A 6,062-nucleotide genomic window follows, 5' to 3' on the forward strand; every position below is an offset into this window, starting at 1 on the left:
GTACCAGGCAACTCATTGCCATACCTCTTCTTTCTGGAGCTACTCAAATGTGGACAAAGAGAGAGAACAGACATTAACACATTAGGACAGATGTTAGCTAGACAAATACCCCTCTGCAGGGTATATTTGAATATGAAGTGGAGTATAGGACAGCTGAGCTTCCTAAGGCAGATGATAAAATGCATCAGTTGCAATGAAGATGCAGATAAAAAAATCCAGTGAGTTGGGGTGCATGCTTCACAGTCTGGACCACTCTGAAGGGATGGTAGACATCATAGAGGGATTAAGTGACACATGACAAAATCATGGGGCTCAATACCACTGAAAGAAGACAAAGACTGCATATAAAAATTTACTTTGAAAGTGAGCGATATTTGCTGATACATCTGCATACTTCATTTGTTATTTTCATTAACTCACTTCTGTCCTTATCTATTATACCAGTTTTTAGACCAGTTGTTTTTCTATCATTGATTTACTGAGATGCAGCCATTGTTTCATTTACCTACACTCAAACCCCAGCATCCATGCTTACAAATCTAAAGCTAGACCTGGAGAGTAACAGAGTAAATCCAGCTCGACCCTGTACCAGCCTCAGAAGTAGTAATTAGCTATGTAAGCTGTTCCTTTGAGTGTCGCTGTAGTTTTTTTTTCATGATTACTGTGAGCTAAAGCCTTTAGACAGATGCACCAAAGTCTTATGAATATCAATTCCAGAAAATAATTTGAGCAAATAATTAAACTAAGACTCGTATGTACTTTAAAAATGCACTCTAGTCATGTCCACATGCTGCTGTATGGACGACTTACAAATGCAGAACAAACAATTTCATTCAATTGCCATTTATTCTGTCTTCCATTTTCCTTTGCTGGCAAAAAGTCTTTCCTCTCACTTCTGCATTTATTTATGTTATTTCACAGAGTGATATAGTGAAGAAACAAGCATTCACTTGAATATTTATTCCCTCATACGTAAAATATGAGGGACCCTAGGGGAATAGGTTTCAAAAAACAAGAGTGTTTTTCCAACAGTAACATCAACAAACAGAATTTTTTCCAGATACAAGTTGTTTGAATCCCCAAATATAATATTTCTCTTTGATTCGCTGCTCTATCTTGCCTACAGTTAGCATAAGAATTACTTCAGCTGAACAAAACTACTTACAGATAATATACATGCAGTTACATTGAACCTGGCTAAAAGAACAGTTTGGTTTCTGGCAGGACACTGAAGGAGCTAAGCCTTCCTTTTTGTTTTGATATAGGAAATTTAGTAGCAAAGCTGAAGCTGGTATTGTTCTTAATCTGTTGGCTCCAAATGAGACATCAAACCCAACAGTGATATTTATAAACCTCTCCCCAACAGTGCTCTGCCCTGAACGCATGCAGAAGTTCACACTAACACAAAAAATATCTCCATATGTCTACTTATGGGAAGTCTGGCCTTGTTTTCTCCAGTTCACTGAGCCCTGTTTTTATTATTTCAGAGTTGAATACATGAAAAAATTGTTACACTTGTCGTCCAGCGCCTATAACAGATTTGTTTCAACAATGCATAACTTCCACTTTACATGCAGTCTCTATCAATTTCATAATGTGCCATAAAACTCAGTGATAATTTGTTTTAGCTGTCTGAAAAAAAAATATATAACTAGTTTTTAGAGATCATATTCACAGGTTTTTTTGTGGGCTTAATGTATTAGTAACAGATCTTGTGCTAAACTTCTTAATCATGAGGCATAAACTTCTTTTTCATGAGGTATCATTTTAAAATATTGTTTGACTATAATGAATGTTCATTTCCTTAAAATCACCATATGAAAATATGACACATGACATGCTTTCTAAAAAGAACAAGTTATTTCTGGTGTTGCAGTTCAGAAGTACTGATGCAAACCATCTGATCTACTAAGTATGATAACTACATAACACTTTTTCAGGAAAGTAAAACAATTTAGAAAGTCTGACTTTATGGAATGAACCTCCATGAACCTCAAAATGTGACAGATTTCACAAGAGAACCATAAACCAAACTATATATACTTATATGTATAATATATACTTATATACAATATACATATTTATATATAATATATAATTATATATAACATATAAAAGTAGATTATCACTTTCAAATACAAAAACATAGTAGAGAATAAAAAAATTCTTTATGTAAGATATGAAATCCATCTCAGGAAATAACTTCTCCAAAATAAAAAAAAAGAAAAGAATTGAGCACAAGGACCACCTTCACAAAAAATTACCTGTGAAATTAGTTTCCATTTTCATTATAAATAATGGAATATTATAAATGTCAATATTTTTTTCTTTTTCCCTCCTTTTCTGAGTAACTGAAATATTTCAGTTAAATAAGTTTGCAGAGATAATAACACTGCAGTATGGTAATATTGCAGTGAAAACAGGACAAATTTGTAAACTCCCATTTTGGACCATTTTCACTGAGAACTTAGATATTCTACTTAATGGAAACTCAATACTACCTTAACTGTACTGGATCATTTGGATTTATAATAAGTTTTATCCTTGAGGGAGTTTGGTCCCTTTCTGTAAGGACCTAAAGCATTCATACACTGCAAAGAAATCTCATAGAACTAGCTTAATATACATGTAGCCATTAGGTTAACCTATACATAGTCATTGGTTAGGGTGAATTTTTTCACATAAGTCTGTAGGACAAAGTTTTTTGACAAAATGCTATCAATTAACAAAAGACCAAAAATACCCAGAAAATAAGTTTTTCTTTTCAATTATCTGTGCTAAAAGAAATTCCACTCCCCAACCGCACCACCCACCCCCAAAACACAAAATCTGATTCTGATATTTGTGACCTCAGTAGGAGAGTGCAGTAGCTGGCATTCCACTGCACTCAATAGCCCCAAAGAGATGATAGATTCACAACTTGATATATTTAAATGCTGGAACCCATAAGAGTGTAAAGTGACAGTGTACTGGGTTTGTATGGCCTGGTTTTGGAAGTGAGGGTGTTGCTGCAGGGGTGGCTTCTGACGGAAATTTCTGGAAGCTTCCTCAGTGTTTGGCAGAGCCAATCCCTGGTGGCTCCAAAGATGGACGCTGTGATGCTGGCCAAGGCTGGGCCAATTTGAAATGGTAGTAACACCTCTGTGGTAACAAGTTTAAGAAAAAAGAAAAAAAAAAATAAAGGTTGTGCCACAGTTTTAATTGTGACCAGAAAAGAGCAGAGTGAGAACATGTGAGAAGAACAAGTCACAGATCAGGGAAGGAGGGGGAGAAGGCGCCTCAGGCACCAGAGCTGAGATTCATCTCCAGTCCCTGTTAGAGACCATCGTGAAGCACCTGTGGCCCTGAAGCTCTTGGAGATTCACGGGGATGCAGAGATCCACTCGCAGCCCATGGAGGAGCCCATGCTGGAGTGGTTGGATGCCTGAGAGGATGCTGAGACCCATGAAGAGAGAGGCCAATACTGGAGCAGCCTGTCCTTGAGGGACTGCACCCTATGGAAGAGTGTTTGCAGTTTGCAGGGAACTGTTGCTCATGAGATGGAGCCACGTTTGAGAAGTTTGCAGAGAACTGTCTCCCATGGGAGGGACCCTGCAGTGCATCAGAGGATGGACTTTTCTCTTCCTGAGCAGCAGAAGAAAACCTCAGGTGATGAAAAGACCACGAACTCCTTTCCCTGTCCACTTGCACCACTGCGCAGGAAGGTAGAGCAGGGAAGGAGGAAAGTAGGGGGAAGGTGTTTTAAGGGTTTATTTTACTTCTCATTATCCTGCTCTGATTTTGTTAGTAATAAATTCACTTCATGTGTCTAAGTTGAGCCTCTTCTGTCCCTGATGGTATTTGATGTGTAGTCTGTCTCCTGGTCCTTATCTCAACTCACAAACGCTTTGTTAAATTTTGTCTCCTTTGCCCATTTTGCAGAGAGAAATGAGAGAGCAGTTTTGGTGGGTGTCTGGCCAGCCTTAACCCATTACATCCATTATTGAACATACTTTGGCCTCCATGCTTCTTTTTATTCTACTAAGCAGTAAATTGTATGGTTCTGAAAAAGATATGATGTATTTATTTACAAGAACCAATTTAAAAAATCAACAAATAAAGGAGATAAAATGAAAACAGACTTTTAAAATTGTATTTTAATATCTATTTATAGAACAAGATTTTCCAGTTAAATGGGATAAACTATTTGTTATAAAACTTACTTATGAGAGAAATGGGTATTTTTCATTTTTTTTCAGTTGTGCATGAAAACACATTTTGACATATCAGTGTCTTTGACACAATCTAAAACTTGTGGTTTAGAAATACAGTAAATGTTTCCATGGGTCACAATTTCAATTTTTGAGTAATGCTATAACTACCTAAGTTTGTTGTTGTCATTTATATCAAGAATAACTTTTATTACCTTCTGATTGAGAATAATATGTAATCAGGATTTTTATTAACTATGAATTTTTAGCATGTAATTTCTAAAATAAAAGTATTGACATTGAAACTAAAAAAAAAGAACACAAAGACTGATTTTAAGGTATAAAATGTCTCAAGTACATCTCATCTCAAGTTCAATTTCTATTTGTTTAACCAAAAATTGCAAGGGAAAAGTATAATCACTTTAAATAATTTAAGCTGGCATGATTTCTACTAGATGCACATGCATATTCATCTAGTGTAAACTTTGGAAAATGAATGATCTTTATTCTAATAAATGGTAATGATTTCATACAATCGCCTTTATCTTAATGTAGTTCTCTCAATTACCAGTGATGGGATTCACACCAGCTGACCTATAATAAAAGACAGTTGCCTTAGACACCGAAGCAGTGTTCTAATAGAACAGCACAGCATATTTTTAAATTAGAAACATTTCAAGGGAGTGATCAGTATCACTTTGACAATACCATAAAATTCATTACCAAACATGAAGAATAATGAAGCATGACAACCATAAAAGGTGTAATGAAAATGCTCAGTTAATAAGAATGGATTTACCCAATTGGAGCTTTCCAGTGATGGGTTTGGGGGTTTTTTTGAGCATTTACCTTCCATTTGTTTAGTTGAGGCTGCTTTTTCTGCCAGCAGTACTCTCCTTCGGCACAAAAAATTACCACATCAACATGACTAGTAAGAATCTAACACAGCAGATAAATGGCAGTTGTACAATTGTACCCTCCAGCCTGTGCTTTAAGGGGTTAAACTGAGGCCAAGCTCACTTCATTCTAGACTAAGCTACCCAAGCAGGACATTATCTCATGCCTAGCCCTTAGGGTCCTTGTAGGTATTTCTGCTTTCTTCACACCATGCTGAGAGGGTGTCCTGGTTTTGGCTGGGATAAAATTCATTTCTTTCTTAGTAGCTGGCACAGCGCTGTGTTTTGGGGTCAGTGGGAGAATAATGTCGAAAGCACATTGATGTGTCAGTTGTTGCTGCTCTGTGCTTATCCTAAGCCAAGGACTTTTCAGTGTCTCAAGCTCTGTTGTGAGAAGGGGCACAAGAATCTGGAGGAGGCACGGACAGCGCAGTTGACCCAAACTGTCCAAAGTCGTATTCCATATCATAGAATGTCTATTCCATACCATAGAGTGTCATGTCCAGTATAAAAACTGGGAGCAGGTGGAGAGGCATCACTATTCCCCCACAAGAGGCATGGAGATTTTAGTCAGACTTGACTGTATCCCCCTACCCCTTATTTAATGAGCTCAGGAGGTAATGGAAGGAAAAAATTACTCTTTGGAGGTCTGTCCTAGGGCAGTGTGGAGAGAAGACCAGGAGCAGCCTCCTTTAGAAGTTCTTTAACATGTACAGTTCAGATTCCTTTCAACACCTGAGCAGTCAGCTCTGAATGCCCATAACCTCTCTGTTGTATATGAAAGCAATATATATCACAAGGTTTCTACTTGTTTTACATTGTCAATGAAGTGCCCATGACTAGCAGGGGAGAGAAAGGATGCAAAATTTGATCTTTCAATATTGACATAAAGTCTTGACAATAGTGCTCTCTGGAAAGCTTCTACAATTTGGTAAACAAGCTGATAAGGAACAGTGTTAAACATGCTTGCAGGAAT

The sequence above is a fragment of the Passer montanus genome, unplaced genomic scaffold (assembly GCF_014805655.1).
Source record: "Passer montanus isolate IOZ18808 unplaced genomic scaffold, ASM1480565v1 scaffold4, whole genome shotgun sequence".
In the NCBI taxonomy this organism is placed as follows: Eukaryota; Metazoa; Chordata; class Aves; order Passeriformes; family Passeridae; genus Passer; species Passer montanus.